Source organism: Rhyacophila brunnea, unplaced genomic scaffold (genome assembly GCF_057557595.1).
Source record: "Rhyacophila brunnea isolate RB1 unplaced genomic scaffold, BYU_Rbru_1.0 scaffold_1, whole genome shotgun sequence".
NCBI lineage: Eukaryota > Metazoa > Arthropoda > Insecta > Trichoptera > Rhyacophilidae > Rhyacophila > Rhyacophila brunnea.
This window is the reverse complement of record NW_028232751.1, coordinates 59836376-59858458: the sequence shown is the minus strand read 5'-3', so window position 1 is coordinate 59858458 and position 22083 is coordinate 59836376. Positions and strand designations below refer to the sequence as shown.

The following is a 22083-nucleotide window of genomic DNA, read 5'->3' as shown; positions in this document are numbered from 1 at the left end:
TATTCATGTATGGCCTACTAGTTAAAATTGTAATTAAGTAGGATGTCCGTAGCTTAAATGGTAAAAGTATATTGGCGCGATACCAGTGGATATAAGGGTTGTATCTTTCTCAATTGTGATTTTTTCTAGTGGGTATATAGTTTGAGGTGTTTTCAAGATATGTTTGTTCAATTATTGTACTATTGCAAATAAAAAGTTAGTTAAAAAGCTTTTGAATTTTGGGTGTACAGATATAGCTGGGATAATAAAGTTACGAATATTGGGGGTAGCAGGGAAAGAAAAATATGAACTTATATAAGAAAATGAAAACTATAATAAGTAAGCTTTAAGCTCAGTACTCCACACTCTTTTGAAGTGAAGGAAATATAGCCAATAATAATTCCCGACATCCAATAACAGATATGCTACATAAAGATGTATAATATGTCTGAGAGCAATTGTTTCTTCTAAATATTTATATTACTTATTCAAAGCAAATCATAGAAGAAACTTTTTCAATACAATATTCCTGGCATTTCATCTAATTTAATGAATTTTATTATTAATTTATCATGTTATGTACATCCTTCAGAAAAAAATATTGTATCTAAAATAAACTACAAAAAAAATGCATCAGTCGCCTAGAGATAGTCGTCTAAATTTATATACGTTAATTTTGTCACTCGTGGTACGCAGCAGAGTGGCGTAGCGGAAGCGTGCTGGGCCCATAACCCAGAGGTCCGTGGATCGAAACCACGTTCTGCTAGTTATTTAAAAAAAATATTAAAAGTCTAATAGGTACTGAAAGAAACCATAGGTCTCAATTAAATTTTGCTTAAGCTTAAATTAAGCTTTGAAACCACCAAATTTTACACACTAAAATTCTGAACTTTCATCAAACTGAAAATCTACCAAAGAAAGAATAATGTAATTATTATTGCGCTTGAAAAATTCTTTAATAATTTCACAACTTATTCCCAGTTGTGAAATTCACAGTAATTATTTATACAGTAAGATCGTCACTATTGCAGGCCCATCCCGTGGCACAAAGGTAGCATGTTCGGTTGATAACCGAAGAATCGGTGGTTCGAATCCACTCGAGTGCGTTATTTTTTCGTGTGAAAAAAAACGGTCATCCATCCAATACTATCTGCGCCTGATGTTGCTTAACTTCGGTGATCGGAAGAGAGCGTTCGACCACTCGGCTGGTAACATTCTGCGTAACGCTGGATTTTGTGCACACAATTTTAATATCACGGCCAGCAGTAAGACATATTATACATGTCAAAAAAATTGAGAACTACTACTACTCTACTATGGGTAATGAAATATTTTAAATACCTAGGTATTTAATATATATAATCGAAATATTCTAGTAAGCTGAGATCACACTTTTAGCAGAGTGAACAAAAACTCCGATGAAGACGAAAAAACACGTATTCGTATATAATTTAAGTAAATGTATGTGTGGAATAAAATGTTGTTTTCGTTGGGTGTGATATCAATATTGGATTGAAAGATATAAGGGTATTGTGTAATACGATATTCCCTTTAAATTATATTTCATTATATATCGGAGTTTTCTTTACACGGTACGAATAAAATGTCATTACGAAACACGTGTATAAAATAAACCAATTCCAACATTAATATTATTCTTTTAAAATACTATTAAACATTATACAGTATTTCACGTAATACTAAATTTAACAATCTTTATAAATCCGTTTATTTTTTTAAGCAAAATAATATGTATAAAAAACCTTACAATATCATCATTATTAACTGGGTTGATCTAACGTTAGATGAAAGCCTCCCATAAATTCTTCCACATTCTCGGTCACTAGTTTTTCGTTGCCATGTAGATGTCCATCCAGCGAAATTTTGAAGTCCCTGTGGTAGTTTTGTGCCTCTTGGGTACCACCAAGGCCTGAACAAAAACGAACCACAAGTGCGAGTGAGAAAGCATTCGGCACGCTTATATCTCTGCAATATGCGTTAGAGTAAGATAGAATTTCTACGGCTGAATTAAATATTTTTTGTAAATGTCGCCGGTAAAAATGAATTTGACTGGATTACATTCATTTAAAAACTGCGAGCACGTGTTGCTGAAATTTATTGTTTTTGTGTTAAATGTAAAGTAAGTGGTAATTATTTTTAGTTATTTTAGTAGAACATAATATTATGGTTAATTATGTTGTATTTAATTTTTTTAGCCATACTGAGAAGTTAAACGATGGTATAACGTTTCGTAGTTAAGTTGATAGTAATAAAATCGAGGTTCTACTGTACGTTATATGCAAGAAACACGGTTTCATTATGTTGAAAAATAGGTGCTCTCTATTTATCATTACTCAGAAGGTACCACCGTATATCGTCATTAATTTATCTGGTGTTTATTCACTCGTCGATTGGTCACCGTCCATTGATTTACTTTGTGGTCTTTCCATGTTATACCCAACATATACCCAACATATACCATTCGATGCAACGTTGTGCTATTTATAAATGTTACATATTTTTTTCCCCATCGGGCCGGGCCGTCTAATCTGGTCGTTACAAAGGGCCAATTTTGTTGCATTTATAAAATCTCCAGTGTCATACTGCGAACGTGCAAATTTCTTCACTAAGTTTGTTCAGCAGTTTTATTTAAGCTTTTGTTTTATATTTTATTATCTCATTTTTGCCTGTTCTGCGCTTTAATCTTTCACATAAGCACACTTAGTGCAAAGCATTTTTAAACTCAGTTAAAGCACACTTGAGTACCTGGTTGGCTCAGTATTAGGTAACTGCTCCTGATACATCCCTAGTCATAAATAATTGCTGATGCTTCACACCAAATGTCGGGTTACGAGCTATGCCCGATTAAAACCAGGTGTGGTCTGGCAATGCCTAACGAATAGACTTTCGCTCCATCACCCGCCGCTCGTAACATGGCATAACGAACGTCATGCGCTTTTCAAAGTTGTGCCAAAAGTGTCTCAGGAGCAACTTCCTAAGACCTTATTTGACGTGCACTAGAGTGTGCGTGATCCTACTTCGATTTAAAGTATTACGGTCAATTCTCGATGAGAAAAGACCTACTCGTTCGCCCTAAAATGGCGCAAACTTTTTGAAAGTTAAGAACTTTTACCTCGTAGATGCTACGTCACAATGGCCAACCAGTCCAACTAAGGGTCGGACTGACTTGAGAAGCTCTCCACTTTTAACCGACATATAAGGACACTCCCAGAGGATGTGATCGGCATCGTGCAATTCGCCACATAAGAAAGATTCTATTAGGCCAAGCTGACAGAGCTTGGAGGCAAAACCATCGTGTTTGGCTAAGAACTGAGAAGTACAATAATGGCTCTGAAGTATATCGTAGCGCAAATAAATGCTACCTTCAAAATAATGCCGAAGTCATCCTACGAAGAATATTTTAATAGTATGGTTGTGAATGGCCAGTGTGCAAAATTATTCTCAGTTTGACTTTTTTAGCACTTTGGTCTACCTCCCAAATGCTGATTGGCCCAACTGAATCGCGGACAGAGTTTTGAATGGCTCTTCAATTTATAGTGAACTATGTGGTAATAGGGATAAAACCAAGTTAATGGTTGTTGATCGGGCCAACCCTCTACCAACACCAAGTACACTCCAAAACCTCGAAACAATCGACGAGTTTGTATATCTTGGATCGACCATCAGTGGAAAGGGCGGATGCGAAGCGGAAATAAGAAGGCGCACACAAATTGCAAAAAGTGCGATGACACGCCTTACCACTATATGGAAGGATCGGGGAATTTCGATTGCCACAAAAATGATGCTTGTGCAAACATTAGTGTTCTCGATATTCCTATACGGAGTCGAGTCGTGGACCCTGAAGGCAAGAGAACGGAAGGCAATTGATGCCTTTGAGATGTGGTGCTGGCGCCGAATGCTTCGCATTTCTTGGACGGAGCACAGGACGAACCAGTCAATCATCCAGGGACTGAAGATAAAGAAACGGCTCTCGACGATATGTCTGAGAAGAATTCTGCAGTTTTTTGGACATATTGTCAGGCGCGGACCGGACAACCTGGAGAGACTGGTAGTTTTGGGTAGCCTCCAGGGAAGGCAAAGCAGAGGAAGAGCGTCTGCGCGATGGAGCGACCAAGTGAAAGAGCTGACTGGGGGCACCATCCATTCTGCCCTGAGAGAAGCGGAAGATCAAGAAGGATGGAAAGTCTTGGTCGCTCAAAGGATGGCGAAATTTAAATGTGGTCACGATACTCAGCCATGAGTGCACGACCAAGAAAAGAAGAGATGTGGTAATAATGTGGTATAAATTATAATAAATTATTAATATATCTGTCGGTCACCGTTGGTTAGTTATAGCTGTTTTATCTTAGATATTAAAGTGCACTAAGAAGCAAATTAAATGTTGTTTTACCAACTACATTCGTATTATTGTTAAAGTTTGCTAAATTAATTGGCTAGTAAATAATTGAATTTGTTTTTATTTCTTCCTCCCAGATTATTTCAGTTTTTTCACTAGATATTGGATAAATCAATTTGAAGTAATGTAAATATACTATTACGGCGTGGTTGAAAAAAATGTAGGATATCTTTCTATTTTAGATTTTAAATGTAAGCATAGTTAGGTTACTATATAGATAAAAGTATATCTGTAAAATCGTAAACTAAATTGTTGCTTTCGTCTTAAATAGAATGCGCGAGAAAACTGGGAATGACCTAGTTAGTAAATGTTTGAGTTAAAGTTAAGTCGAAGAAGTCAAGCTTTTTGAGCTAAGCCAGTTTTTGAGTCAACGAGAAGCATGTTCGTTCGTTGCTCATCCGCTCTCTAGTCCTGCCTCACTTCAACATTATTTACTGCCAGATATCCATTTTAATTTTCACACTTTGGGGTTCAGATGTATTTAAATACAAAATCGGTTAAGTAACATAGTACATTTAAAATATTTTATTAAACAAAGAAATAAAAAATATTATGCACACATCACATTAATATTACTTATTGAAAATAATACTAGAAACAATCAATACGTGTAAAGTATCTGAAATACGTAATTATTGTATTTGGTTGCAATCTGAGTAAATAATGTTTCTAAAAATATAACGCAGTTAAGCAGAATCCATTAACCCTAATTTTTTGCAAAATTGCGATATTCACATATTCAAGATGGTAACACTGACATTTTAATTACCTAAAAACATGCAACCCAAACGATGTTAAAAAAAATCGGTGTGTGTACTTATGTACGCGCGTTAGAAGTTATACTTCTTTGGCGTAACAAAACAAAAACAAAACTTGTGATAAACTAGATTCTTGGACTAGCTCTTAATTATTTTGTTAAATTACACACTCAAGAAAAAGGACCGCTTATTAGAACGCGGTTGGTTTATTTCTATACACTTTTACTTATATTACTAAATTATATAATTATTTATCGTTGTTTTTATTTTCAAAGTAACAACTGCCACTATGACGTTTGATAGTTTGTTTACGTAAGGAATTGCAAATGGCCGACAATAATAAATTCGCTGTCTAGCAACGGAACATTTCTAAACTATAATAGTATACTGTATAATCGTCACGATTACAGTATCATTATGTGGCGTAACGGTTGTGCGTTCGGCTGATAGCCGAACAATCGTTGGTTCGAATCCAATCGAGTATGTTTTTATTTAAAAAATAAATTATGTGCCAAAAATACACTCTGATCTGATTTTCCAAACGCGCCTAAAGAAGTATAGCTTCAAAAATATTATACTTAGTCGTTTTTTCTAATCCAAAACTATATAACCTAATTGTTAAAAGAAAACACGCTTAAACCATACAAGTAGTTTAGGCTATTCAAGTTATTTTTTTACATTGAATAATTAATTACCATACAAATAAATTTGTAGAATAAATTCATGTGGGTAGAATGTCTTTACGCATTATGTTTTGTTGAAAAAGTTGAAGCCTTCAATTTTGTTTGTCTTATGTCCAAAATGTGTATGTTATTATGTTGTGTACGTTTGAATAAATCGTAATATTATGGTGAATAGAGATTGTTTTTTTATGTTGTCCTTTCTGTATGTATTACTTAAGTAAACAGTTAATGAGCATATACTAATGTATTATTATCTTTCTAGATAATACCAATAATACAATAATATTATTGTGTATTGCGTTAGTCATAATCTATTATGGACACAGACAAAACAACACAAAAACAACAATTTAATTTTTGCAAAACCCATCCAACCCGACACTTTCCATATTGTAACTTTATTGAAAAGACTTTGAAATTATTTATAATGCCAGATTAAGCAGAATTTTTTAACAATTTCTATTGCAAAAAAATATAAAAAAAAACATTTAAAAATTGAATTCTAATATTTTTTTTACTGCCTTCAACTTTCAAACACGATTTTCTCAGATGGGCTGTTTCGGAGTAGGATGGCTTCCTCTTAACTATGTTATATTATGTAATAATATATTAACATATTATGTGTGCTTAGACCTATAAACCTTTAGCTATTGCCATATTAAGTAAATGTAGCACCCAATGAAAAAGAGAGTTGGTAAATGATAGTCTAACCGAGTGATATAGCGATATTAAGGTATGCTAAAAGGTACATATCTATGTAAAACAAATAAATAAATATTGTAAAAAGTGATATCCATTTACATTGTAATAAGTGTCACATCTTCACAGAATGATTATCGTATTCTGCTAAAGCATTTGTACGTGTTCGCCTAATGCCACTATATTACAAAAAATAATTATTTCTACCCACATTTGAAAAAAAGGTGCATATATCTTTGAACTATTCTGCTAACGTGTCCAATTTAAAAATGCGATATTCTAACTCAGGCATTCTTCATTGGTAAGTCAATGCATGTACGTATATTGTATTGAAAACTAAATAAACGAAAGGCATTCAATGATTTTCACATCGGTCTAAACGTTTTTACGATAGGTTAGATATACTTGGAGGCTCGAGGCTCTAACTGATTTTGAGCCCCACCACGATAAAAAATAAAATAAAACCATAAATTGCAACTACCAATGTATCAACAGAATAGATTATTTTGAGGCCCTCTTTTGAATATTCTAACAAATCGATTGCATCAAAAATAATGTTTGGGATGTCATTGTGTGTTAAACTTTATTTATTCCACGTTTCGGGCTCATTGCCTCTGCAGAAAGATTTCAACGCCGGAAAGAAGTCGAAAAATACTGAGGAATCATTCAAGAACTAATTATTATAATATCGATAGTAAGCCTATGTGGTAAAATTAGATTACTGCCTTATTTTTTTATCGAGACTAAGAAGGAGTACATACACTTGACTGGGAATAGTAAATGGTTCACCCAACTGAATGGGTTAGTGAAAGCTCTGTTCGCTGGTAGGGTTGTCTCAAGAAACCCCGTCTTAATTACGCTGCTATTGTACGGTCATTATTTGTAAGTCGCGAAATGAAAGCATATTGTATGTTGGTGTATTGTATGTACACACAACAGACACACGTCGAACGGGTAGTCATAAATCACTCGGCTTTCTATCGTCGGCTGAGCGCTTTCTAAGGGGAGGCTAAGCGAGAACAATTTTCTTTGATTAACACCAGCTATCCATTACAAAGAGAGTCCTGATTATCGTTTTCGGTAAACGGCTTGTTCATCATAGAATAAGTGTCAAAGTTTTACTACGGTAGTTAATTTATTGCTATCAGAATTGGGTAAGTGCTAACGAGTATCGCGGGTCGATAAGGGTGGAGGTAGGCTGTAAAGATCCACCATAAATAGTGCACACTAAACTTTGTCAGTCATACATATTTGTTTTCATTGAAATAAGACTTCAATTTACAGATGGTGTTGGTTAATTTTTTAAATTCAATTAAAACCTTCGAAACCAAGCCATAATAAATAATAGTAAAAAAATACTCGTATATCTATTAAATATTTAAAATTATATAATTAAGTCATACATAACTCTGAATATTTTATAGATAGAATATTTTTTTTATCTGCTATAGTTTAGTTTAAGTAGGGCTTAATGAATTAAAGAAAAATGAACAAACAATATAATTGTGTAATAATTCAATCCAACGAAAACAAATAACTATGAATAAAAAAGTATGCGCAGTTTTATTGTATCACCCAAAGTATACCAAAACTATTACGGTTTGGTTTAGGCAGGGATTAATTGATTTTGAAAAACTAACCAACACCATCAGTAAGTTGTAATCTTTAGTTCAAGAAAAACAAATACATAATATTATGACTAACAAAGTTTAATGTGCACTATTAATGGCGGATCTTAACAGCCTACCTCTACCTTTTGCTACTGATGGATATTAGCAATATTTCTTGGTTGTTCTCTCATGACTGAGCATCATGAACACTCGGAAATTAAAATCCTCACGGTTCTCTCATTCTCTCAACACAGGGTGAAAACTACCCCCAGTAATCCAGTAGCAAGGGGTAGAAGTAGCCTGTTAAGATTCGATATAAATAGTGCATACTAAACTTTGTCAGCCATCCTTAATTTTTTTTTCGTTGAACTAAGAATACAAATAATTGCAGATGGTGCTGGTTTTGAGTTTTGGTTATTGAGCCCTGTCTATCCCAAACCATAATGGTGAAGGTATTATATGGGCAATCCGATAGAAATAGTCCACAGTTTTTTTAGTCATATTTAATTATTTTTGTTGACTCAAGAATATAATTATATTATTAGACACGGTGCTAGTTAGTTTTTTTTTTAATAAATTAGGCCCTGCCTAAATCTAACCATATTAATTATATAAAAAAATATTCTTATATCTATAAAATATCTAAAATTATGTGTAATTTAATGGCATAATTTTAGATATTTTATAGATAGACGAATATCTTTTTTCTATTATATAATATGATGGCTTGGTTTACGCAGGGTTTAATTGAATTTTTAAAAGTAACCAACACTCTCTGCAATTTGTAGTATTAGTTCACTGAAAACAAGCACGTATGATTGACAAAGTTTAGTGACGACTATTTATGTCAGCTGCCTACGATGACCGATCGATTTAAGCGTCGACTCATAATGTCGTGGGTCCCCAGGTTTGAATTCTGGGTCTGGAAAATACACATATTGTTTTTCAATTTGTGTTTGGAGTCAGACTATGGATCTAGGAGGTTGAGCAAGTGGCTAACATCCATTTCTCATAAAAACCAAAATCGTTTATGTAAGGACCATGTATGGATTGAATATGGTGAAGTAGAGTAGTAGTATTTATGTCAGATGAAGTCTACCTCCACCTTTTGCCATCGCAGTAATCTCCTTCATTTGTTTGCTTCAACGTGCTGACGTTCTTCCTCTCCATTGCCTTCCGTAGATAATACCCAAAACCACTCTCTCTAGGATATCGGGTCCATACCGAACAATATGTCTAAACACTGCAGAACGTGTCTTAGACATATTATCAACAGACATTCGTTTATCTAAAGTCTTTGAATAATTTACTGGTTTCCCTTGTATTCTGTCCAAGAAGTATGAAACATTCGGAGCTAAACCACATTATTTCGAAGGCATCAATTGTATTGTCTACGTTAGAAGATACACAATTTTGAAAAATCTCAGAAACACCTCACTGGAAAAAAGTCATTGTAGAAATATGTTGAACCGAGTGGGACTCAAACTCACACCACTCACTTTCTGGGTGAGTGCTTAATCCGTTGAGATATCGATCGGTCTATGATTTATGACAATTATTTTTCTGACGTGCTTTCAATTCCGTCGATTAAAATGTGATATGATTTGTAATAAATTAATGTAAATATAATGACTAATTTTAATGTAACCGACGTATGGTGCTAGCCAAATTTTATATTTAACTTAATAATATTGTACTTGCGAATAAATAAATATATTTTTTTAGTTAATACAGCATATATATTATATTATAACATTAAGAATGTTATTACAGAAAATTCATAATTTATGATTGACCACTCACTTGTGAAAGATGTGACTTTAAGGTCCAGTCAGCTAAGAAGAGCTTCGACTTATTCTGTTAATAGGGAGAATGGCGTATTTTCTATAATAAAGAATCTTACTTACTTACTTACTTACTTAAACTGACGCTATAGATTATTCAGGTCCATGGCCGACTGTATTACCATTCTTCAGGAGTCCCTGTCATCTCCCCAGTCGATCATACTCAGCCTTTCGGGGGCGACTCAGGGGCCAAGTGCTTACAGAGGTTCCTTCATAAATTTTACGGGGAGCTCTAGATTTTAACTAGAGTGTTTTTTAGAATTATTAATAACCATGTCCCTGCTTTTTCGTACAAGGTGGTTATTAGTAATTTTCAACAATCACAAACACCCAGGCTTTGAGAAAAATACATAAATATTGTGTCTTCACCGGGAATCGAACCCAGAACTTTTGGGTGGAAGGCAAGCGCCTTACGCACTGCACCATGAGAGCCGCCTTTCTAATTAGAGTTTAGAATTAAACATTCTTTAATCTTGGTATATTCAGTACTAAACTTAAAAAATATATTACCTGGTAAAAGTATACGACATTGTATATATCGCCATGCTGATAAAACCCGTTGAATTGACGAACTCACCAATTTTGGTGGAAGTACATCTCCGTGAAAAACTTGAAACCTGAGTCATGGTAGGCTTTCACCCAGCAGCGGACTGACCCTGTCCAATAATGATGATGCCTTAACACAGGGGTTCACAAAGTGTGTCCCGCGAGATTTATGCTATTCTGTGTTATTTTTTATTCTTCATATCGAATATTAAAAAACTACATTTAAAATTATATATCCTCTGGCAAGAATCAAATGGCTTCTTTATTTGGAAGTACCTACTTATATTTGTGAAAAAAACGTTTTCCATAATGAGTAATAATAAATCAAACTTAGGATCAAAATTAACAGAAAACCATATTGCATCTGTTTTGCGTATTCACACCACATAATTTTAGCATACATTGCAGGATTTAGTTTCAAACAATTGCATCACTTACATGGTGAAAGAAATTTAAATATTATTTTTTAGTATATTAAAAAGACTAATAATAATGTATATTTAGTTAAAAAATATAAGTTTACACAATGAAATATTTATTTTTTTGCCTTATGGTTTTTTAAAACAGAAAGTATTTACAAAAGAAAGGGCGGCCCGCCAAATATTTTTGATTTAAAAATTGTAATTTTTACGAAAAAGTTTGTGAACCCCTGACTTAACATTACGATTGTGAGCGATCAGCCAAATGTACTTTTTTGGAAACATCGTATACTAGATTACATACCTAAGTTAGTTATATAATATTGAGTATACGATTATCACTAAAAATAAATAACAAAGTATGTAGTCTAATTTAAATTATCTTGATATAATTAATACCTAGAACAACAATTATTTTAACGTTTTGCTAATACTGCTAAAATACGGCTTTTGGCGGTACATGCAACACTGACCAAAGAGCTTACTATGAGGGGTGCAGTTTATGAAACATTAATTGTTCAACCATATTTTAATGCTATTTTAACTATAAATATTATGAAAATATAATTATAATGTACTGGATGTATTTTTGGTTATGTGTGTATTTTTATGCTGTTTTATACATATAAATTGTCATATAGCAGTATCGAAGGGTGGAGGTAGGTTGTGACAATCCGCCATAAATAGTGAACCTTAAACTTTATTAGTCATACGTATTTGTTTTTCTACAATTTACAGATGGTATTGGTTAGTTTTTAAAATTCAATTATTGAACTCTGCGAAACCAAGCCATATACGTTTTGGTATACTTTTTTTATCGATACTTATTTGTTTTCGTAAGATTAAGAATATAATATACGTTTACCACATATTGTTGTTTTATTTTAAATTCATTAAGCCCTGCCTAAACCAAACTATAATAGATAAAAAAATATTATTCTATCTATAAAATATCCGAAGTTATGTATGATATAATCGCATAATTTTAGATATTTTATAGATAGACGAGTATTTTTTGACTATTGTCTGTTATGGCTTGGTTTCACAGGGTTTAATTGAATTTTAAAAACTAACCAACATCATCTGTAAATAAATTGTAGTCTTATTTTAATGAAAACAAATACGCATGACTGACAAAGTTTAGTGTGCACTATTTATGGCGTATCTTAACAGCCTAAATCTACCCTTCGCCACTGCCATATAGGTACTTAAGTAAATTAAAAATAAATTACAGTTACAGTCACAAATTACAATTTGTGATATAGAGAAATGTGGAATAATTATTTGTTATATGTCTTTCATTGAAAATTATATTAAATCGAAATCCAGAATAAATTATGGAAAATATAATTTTCATTTATAATAATTATGCTCAGAAGTGAGGCACGTATTTATATGATTTTACGCCTTTCTCGCCTGTCTTTCTTACTTGTTTTTTGTCTTTTATTTCCCCGTTGAAGATCGTGACTGCGTTCAATCGCTAATCTCATAATATCTCATTCTGCTGTTCGCACGGAGATACCGCTTTATAGCCCTACCACCAGAATGACAGAATACTGAAATTAGCGATTAGTTGATTGAATAAGTTTGATGACTTCGAAAGATAAAATGATGAAAACGAATCATTAAATATATTGTGTAAATTGAGATTCACATTTGAATCGGTTACATTTAAATCGTACGTAAAACATTTCACCGTGAAACAGTTCGCCATAAGCTTTCTTATAGGAAAGAGATGACCGTAAACTATACGGTATCCAATTTTATTAGATTCAATATGAACATTAATTCAGTTTTCATAGCTGATTGTGGCATAATTCATGAAGTGAAGAATGAAAATAATATCTATCCTAACCTAACCTAAATTGACAAGCACCGTGTTTTATTTAGACATGAATTTTATGTCAGTACTGTACGACCCAAAGAGGTTGGACGGTCTTTAATCTACGGCCATATATTTCCGATATAAAATTTCACGGTGAAGTGTGTTACGGCAAACTGCATGCGTACAAGTTTCCGGACACGATTTGAATCCAAGTATACGTACCTACGGCAGATTGTTATTCCCGGTACAGATAGTAATATGGGATAACTGACTGTTATAATTATGTTTCAAAAAGTACCTAATAATTATTGTACAAAAAGGTAATTTTCTTTGATGACAATATATTAATGGGGTAATCTCAAACGGGACGTAGTAAACGGAAAATTAATTTTAATGACAAAGCGAAAATTTGGTTTAATGGCGTCTTAATGTAATAAGAAGTATAATTGTTGTATATAAACATCTAACAGTGGGCATATTCAATACACAAGGCGGCTATCGGTGGTTATCGACGGTAGTTTATCATATAATATATGTATTGAAGTGGTTAATTTTCAGTTAACCGTCTGAAATGTTAAACAGTACTATGTTTTAACTGTGTTAACTTTAGAGCGAGATAGACAGTTTTGATATTTTAGACGGCTAACTTATTGTAACAATTATAATACCACGATAGATAAATAATATAAACTACCATCGATGGCCGCCTTTTGTATAGAGTAGACTCACTGGGCCAATAAGTGGTAATATATAAATGAGTGGGTTAAAAGCAGAATTGCCTCTCTCCATCACTTACACATTGACATAATATGCGCATATCAATTGTGACAAAATTGTGAGGGGGTTTTAGGTACATTATTAGTATGAATTTAAAAAATGGAGTGAAGCTCTTTTGATTTTAACCTACTCAAATGTACTTTGATGAAATTATCCACATGTATTATTCAAATAAGACGGAAGTACTATTGGCCATATGTATAAAAATTATAACGTAGTGTTCAGTGTGTACTGGAGTATGGTAAAAACTTTAAATATACATACTACTGTTTGAAGAAAAGACAATCGTATGAACAGATTTAATGATCTACTAGTATTTTAAAATAAAATATAATACTTGTGAATATAATTGACGAGATAATTAAGTTTTACAAAATTACGTTGCAATGCAATGTCACGTCTTAACGAAATGAGCAAGACATAAAGCTCAAAGAAGAGATAGTTGATAATGAAAAAAATCTAGTCATTCAATGCTACCTTAAAAAGTAGAAAAAGTAGAACTTGAGGCCACAAGATCCACGAGTTGAGGATTATATAGGTACGGAAAAAAGGAAAAGGTCGAAATTGCATACTGAATGGTATGATTGCTGAATATTTTAATTAAAATATATAGATATTTATTTTCGTTTGATCGTTAGTCTATCCTTTTTTTAGTAGGTTAAATAATGTATTATCATTAATCAATCACTATCAGATATAGTGTTAAGTAAAGTAATTATCGTTAAAATAATTACTCTGTCCAATAATACTGCACCCTCCGCCGTGGAGGGAGGGTTGTGCAACTTTGCATTTTCTCAAAATAGTCTGCGAAAATGTAACGTAGCCTGGCTGGATTAATTAAAGCAAAAATGGTAATAATGTAGTAGTCGATACCTTATTAGCCCGAAGCGGAGGAAGGATGTGGGACGTGAAGAGAATAAATTTCCAGCAGGACTCGAAACACTTTGAAAGCGTTTTAGATGAAACACTTTTTAAGTGTGCGAACGGACGGCTTTTACTTCGCGGAACTTTTAAAGTTGGCATTGCGATTAATTAACGTGTATTCATTAACGATTTCATTTTTATGATAACCTGCAGGTTTATATATAGACTATTATCTCTTATATTACAACGTATATGATATTTTAATAACATACGTGCTTAACGATTGCTTTGCTTGATATTTTTTACCTTACTTCGAGTTATTGAATATATCAAAAGCTTCAATAATATCGAAATTGCAAAACTGAAAAACTGGCAATTAAAAAAAAGAAGGAAGTGATAAAAATTACTGAATCATCATTTTTGTCGGTTGTTTTTTAATTAACTCAATAATTAATATCGGATTATGAAATTGAAAACGAAATTATTAATTATCATGCACTTCACGGTAATTGTCTGTTTTGTATTTTAACTTTGATCGAAAACCATCACAAAAACGTGTTTGTGCATCTTGTAAAATTTGATTTGTGTATATTACTTACGTCCTTTTTACTATTATTGACTGTTGATATAATATCATATATTTTAAAAGAAATAAATATAATCAAAAGTATTACATTTTTACAATCGGCTTTTCAATGATACTATATATTTTTTCACCCTTAGTAACTATCTGTCATAAAAAAAATATATAAAGACTTTAACGACCTGTTTTAACTCTTTGACTTATCTTGTAAATAATTTAATAAAATATAATATAAAGCAAATTCCACAAATGGTGTAAATTGATTTATTATAAAAAAAACTAGTGACCACTTTCAAAAGTATGTAACTATTTGATGCCCACGATGGCTGTACGACGGAAGCGTCTTCTTATAATGTCGTGGGTCCCAGGTTTAAATCCTGGGTCTGGAAAATACACATATTGTTTTTCAATTTGTGTTTTGAGTCAGAGTTTGGACCAATAGGATGAGCAAGTGGCTAACATCCATTTCTTGTAATAACAAAAAAAATGTTAATAAAATAATAACTATTTCTTACTTTTTTATTACTTACTAATAATTCATTAATAATATGATCTTATTAGGATCGGACATTGGCAAAAAAACTATATCTATACTAGAAATCTATAATCATAAGTAATATTAAATTGTATCATAAAAATTAGCGCCTCACTTTTTAGACATAAGCAAGTTTATATCAAAAAATAAATTTAAACTAAAAACAATCAAAACACATTCTCTATTTTATTGTTAGTTATTTTTATATGTAGCCGCTGAAGACTTGGTGCACCAAAACTTATGAGCCCACTGCACCGCCGACGGTCGTCCCATACATACGAGTTATAAAATTTTACAATTATTTCGCCCTGTATAGTGGCGGCGAGACTTTACACCCGGGCCCAGAACTCATTCGGCTCGAGGTTTTCTTGCGAAATTTCCGCGCCAGTCTGCACTTGTACGTAGTTACATTGTTTACTTGGGCAAGCTCAGCGACACTTGTGTAAGCTTTTTTGAAATATGACTAATTTCCACAAAATCCCCTTGCAACTTTTCACGGAGACTTACTCTTTCGCAATGTTAGTGAGAATTTTTACATAATATTTTACTTTCAAATGAAGAAACAGACAGATAAAAAATGAGATTTTATTATTGTGGTGTTTGGCTTAAAATAAAATTCATTAAAATGCATGTTTTCGTGAGAACTGCGTAGGACACAAAAGTGAAGAAAACGTAAGGTGAGGCATTACGTAGGCGTAGACTTAGGCTGAAGCTTAAACGTAGGCGTAGACATCAGCGTAGACGTAGACTTAGACGTAGACTTAGACGTAGACTTAGACGTAGACTTAGACGTAGACTTAGACGTAGACTTAGACGTAGACTTAGACGTAGACTTAGACGTAGACTTAGACGTAGACTTAGACGTAGACCTAGACGTAGACTTAGACTTAGACGTAGACGTAGACGTAGACGTAGACGTAGACCTAGACGTAGACTTAGACGTAGACTTAGACTTAGACGTAGACGTAGACTTAGACGTAGACTTAGACGTAGACTTAGACGTAGACCTAGACATAGACGTAGACGTAGACGTTGGACGTATTTAAGGGTAGTGATGGAGTCAGATGTTACTAGTATCGTATATTAACAACGGAATGAATGAGTAAATTATCGACAAAATCTAGATTTAAGAAGACTCTTTGTAGTTTCTATGACACGACTTAGCACGTTGATCGCCATGGAGGTCACCGGTGACCGGCATTGGATTACTTTAAGCAGGCCATGGGGGTCACCGGTGATCGGCAAAGAAGACCTACCTTAGAGTTGTTCTATAGCGCGCAGTGAATTTTTCGATATGTGGTGACCGGCATGGCCCTTCTGTATATTACTGCCACTTGGCCTGAGAATATTCCATCAAAGTAACGAAAGATAGGCTCATTAATGTGAAGAATGTACATAATGAAGAAATAAATTGTAAATGTGTTTTTAAATAGATGATAAAAATTAAATAGATTATAAAAATGTAAGTTCTAAAAATTATGTAAATAATAAAAAAATAGAATTACAAAAACGATTATAATGTATGTATACGTATATTTCCAGTTTATGTGTATCCAGGTATTATACTACCCAATTTGAAAACGTGTATTCCGTATTTGTGCTTTTTCTGTTTATTATACTATCTAAATATAATTCGACCTCGAAATGGCACCATGCTCTCGTCAACACACATGGACAGTTGACCGGCGAAATGGCCGGCCCGGCGCAATATAATAAATTAACTTGTTGGCGCCGCGACGGACACATGAGGCCGGCATATCATAAAAACCAATATTTACGTAAAAAAATCATCAAAATGAAAAAAAAACATTATATTATTAACCTATCAAATAATACCTTAGAAACAAAAAATCATTTTTTAACCTTTTTATGTAAAACTAGTTGGCGATCAATGTGTTAGGTAATAATATAGTCTACAAGGGAGGATCACAACCTCAATGCTTACGGTAGTTGGTCAGGTCAAAGATCGGAAGAAAGAGAAAGAGTTTCCTTCAGATGGTCGGACCATATCAAGAACGCCGCGGTTTATCTATCGACAGCTTATATACAACTTCTATACGGAAACACCTCGAAATATCTTGTTCTATGATAATGGCATTTGAAAAATTTTCACAAATCACATTTTATAATCAACAGCTTGATTTTTTAGGTACATGTGTTTATTTTTTAATTTAGTTCAAATGAATTGATCAATGTAGAATGAAATTTTACAGTTTAACAAATAATCAATAGAGTAATCAATTGAGGTTTATAGTTGAATAAATGATAAATCCCAGAAAAGTTTATTCAATTTTATGGTTGAAGAAATTTTTTATTATTTTTTTTCGTTAAATTACAAAAATTGTCTTTCTACATCGAATTATTAACTCAAAACCTTAAAATTTTGAGTTGTTTCCCTATATAAGTTGGGTATTGATATGACATGTTTGCTTAGGAGAAATAATTTTATTGTAATTTTTATTAACTGTCATTAATGTTTGTAATTAAATATAAATTCAATATGGATACGCAATGTTGGAGTGTAGGCAAATTTAATATCAACGTGTTTTCGCTGAAAATGATTCGGAATCAAAGAAAATTACTTACAAAGCGAATGCGATAGGAAATTTTCCACCCGCTTGCCGCTGCGTAAATAATAATTCCGATTTACTTACCTGTAAAGAAAAGCGCATGCATCGCGCGCTCCATTTGGTATAAGTAACTTGGAAAGGCAACACAAACACTCGTGAATATTTAACACTCCCTTTGCAAAGTTTTTTTGCTGTCGGGGAAATTCGAGAAAAGGTAAAAAGAGATAAAACGGCGTGAATTAGTACGGGCAAAAAGCAAAGTGTTTCTCATCAATAAGTAATACACAAGTGGCGAATAAAAAAATATGGTCTTGTTTTTTCGCGAATCGATTGCCGATTTTTGGATACCTATTTATTTATTTGTTCTAGGGCTGTGTAGTAAATACGTTTTTTTACAGGACACATTTTATCGGAAAACAATGAAACAAATGAATAATGATACATTGATAAATTAACTTTATACAAATAGATTTATAGCTTTATATTTTAATGGAACTGCTCTTTCCACGGTGAAAGTTTTTATTATGAACTTGAAACATTGTTTTGTAATTAATTTTTTTAATTGAAAACAATCTTAAATTTTATTTAATGTTATTTTCTTTGATCAAACAACATGATCAATCACAGAAGAATAAGTACAATATGAGATATAAAATAAAAGAATAAGTGTTAGTTTCAATAACAGGCGGACACAAACAGCATAAGTAAATTAAATTAAATCAAATATTAAATACCGTTATGAAAAATACATAAGAAAAAGCTATTAAAAATGATTATGGGAGAACAACATATAAATAGTATATAAAAAGAGAATTTACCTACTATAATAAATAAAATATATTTAAAAAAAAACATAAAAGATTATACATGAAGAGAAGATAGGTGGCAGTATAAAAAACAAAAATAATTATAGTCATCCAGTTATAATGAGTATTATATTTTGGAGCAATTTAATTTTAAAGAGACAAGAGAACAAAAGAGATTCACTTGATCACTGATGATTTATTGTTCAACATGAGTTGAACAGAGTCATGCCATTGGACAATAGTAACCTAGATTGGTTTTATATTATGTTTGAATATGTAAAAGTTAAAATATGTAAGAATGCGTATTGAGTCTGAGTACATTAAGCTTCATAGTAATTGTGGGCAGTCTGAAAGATTCTTAATTCATTTATATGAATATAAAAAAAGGTTATAAAATAGTAAGTTATGTTGCATATGGTGATTCTAGATAGTTTTCAGAAAAGGTGAATCAAAGAAAGAGCGTCAACACACTAGAGCGACCAGGAGTTTTCTGGCAATTTTCACATTGTCCTGTCTTGGTCACACGGAAAATAGCTGTATTTCAAACTAATTGCAAATATCAGCCATAATAATGATTATAGTCATAAGTGTCATTTGGAGTGTGCTCCAAAACATCTGGATGTGTAATGTTAAATTTATAGTTACGTACTATAATATACAGTAATGAAAAGGTTATAATAATTGATATGGCATAGTTCCTAAATACACAATTTATCTAGAGGCCGTCACATATCTGTAATATCGTCACTGTTCTGGCAGAAGACACAAATTCGAAAAAATTGACATATTGAGTTAGTTATACCAAAATGTTCCTTATTTCAAACTTTAGAGTCTGGAAACCTTCTTAATAAATAAACAGTCCTTATTTTAAAGTCATCCTTTTTACGATTATTTAATAAACTTACATGATAGACCATTTCAAACATTTTAAGAACTTCAAAGTCAAATTAATCAAAACTAGTATTCTCCAGTTAGTGTGTTCTGCCAGAACACAGACGATATAAAATATTATATTAATATATCTGGGATTCGAAACTTTTTAAAAAAGGCTTTAAAGCGCTAAAATTTTTACTGAAGATTCATTCATTGGCAAAATTAGGAACAACGCAAGAAAAATAATTACAAGATAAAAAGAACTTTTTATATACCACGTTTTTAAATTTTCTGTTGAATCATATATACTTGACAATTCTATGTATTAATAAAATTTTTTTATTGTACTTGATAGAAATACTGAATAAATATAGAATAGTGAAATGTTATTTTGACATTTCATATTGATTTCCATAGTAACGCACGTATATATTAATAATTTAGTTGCTAGGATCCCCTTAGCAGCCGACAATAATAATTTTCCATACAAAACAGAATTAACTGAAAATGGCTAAAAGTAGTAAAAGAATGCATTGTCGTCGTGTTCTGATATATTCTAAAAGTTTGAAATGTCTAGCTAGTCGGGAAGTTAGTTAAAAGTCTTCAATCGTCCAATACAAATCTTGACGATTACGATTACGAAAACAAGAAGAAATTTGTACTGAAGACACAAGAAAAAAATGTACTGGACAAACAAGAATACCAGCTAATAAAAACGTGGTAATGAGACGAATTTGAGGTTTAATTCACGACATATAAACATTTTAAATTTCTCATACATTATCATCATTTGAATATATATGGACCTACTTAATTTTATATTTATAAAATTTTTAATCTTGGTTAACAGAAAGACGAACAGAAACTAAGAAAATTGTATATTACGTATTATATGTACACACATATTATGCAAGTATTGTTTTTTGTTCAATCAATTCAAACTATTGACATAATTATGGTGATTATGAACTAAAAAACAACAATTCGCCGTCCTGGAAGTAGACTTTAGTTTTAGTATGTGGAAAATCATCGTTCTGGTATAATTGATTTTAGCCTCACTAAACGAAGCCACGAAACAATGAATAGAGCATAATAATAATATTATGTTCTATTTCATATTTTGATAAAGTAGAAAACTTTTAGTAAATTAAAACAATGAGCCCAGAAACCACACTGATTGAACTGTCTGACATTTTCTCGGACGTATAAAAGTTATTTATTATATTTATTAATTAAACTTTATCAATGTTAAAAATAATAAGTTTTAAGCCGAGGATAAACTTTATTGTACTATTTAAATGTCACAGTCACGACTGTGCACGTCATACGTATAGTTAGCAATATGATCGTATTTTTATGAATAACTCCAAAACAAAATTGAATACCGAGACGAAAGTAGTACTGTTGAATAAAGGATTGAAGAGTTATAAAAAATGTATAGTTAACTCAAAGCTGTTTGATATTGAAATCAATTATTTTTTTAGATTTTAATGCCATATTTTGAATTAAATTTGTAATCTAATGTACACTTTATTTAAAATTAATAAACTTGAATTTAAATTATTCAAATTATATAATAAACGAATTGTTGACCATACTTAATAATATTATATCGGTATAATTTTTTCAAACTTGAAAACTTTGAATTCGCTTTTGCCAAAAAAGATTTGCAGTTCCGTTTATTGACATAAATTAATACTTCAAACATTTCATTCATTCTTCTTCTTCACGTGTCATTCCCTATTAGGGTGATCTTTGCTCTATCGTCTGCAACCCAGAAAGTTTGGTGGACCTGCACTCTTATTAAGCAACGAAATGCGACGTCATCGTTGATATATCCTTGGAAACTTTGTTACTGAAAATACTAGTTTTACACTTACCATAAATTGACCAAAGACCACATATACATTACTCTGTTTTGGTAACATTAATAATTTTTAAGGTGACCACTTTATTATTCTATAAATTCGTTTATATATATTATATATATATAAATATATAATATATATCTATCTATCTAGATGTGTGTAAAACGGAAAGACGGAGTGCAAAAGTTTTTATGTCACTTACTTTGGTTGAATTTGTTGACTGTCATCTGGGTTCTGGGTTTCCAGCGAGCGGTCGTCAAGAATTCCCCTAAAGAAAGTTTTAAAGCTTGTGACGGGGGAGGAGGGAGTGTTAGATGAAGAGGAGGGGTGCGTAAGTGTTGCCACACCATGCGCCGGAAAAACTATAAAGGACGACGAAATTTTGTTTTGACGTTACTAACCGACGTCAAAGTTTCCCCTCTTTCTA

General features: G+C 32.2%; 1 non-coding gene across 1 annotated transcript; it reads left to right on the top strand.

Moving 5' to 3' along the window:
* The first annotated feature begins 673 nt into the window (after positions 1-673).
* On the top strand, positions 674-745 carry TRNAM-CAU (transfer RNA methionine (anticodon CAU)). The gene has a single exon. It is a non-coding gene; the product is annotated as a tRNA-Met (tRNA).
* Positions 746-22083: the final 21338 nt, after the last annotated feature.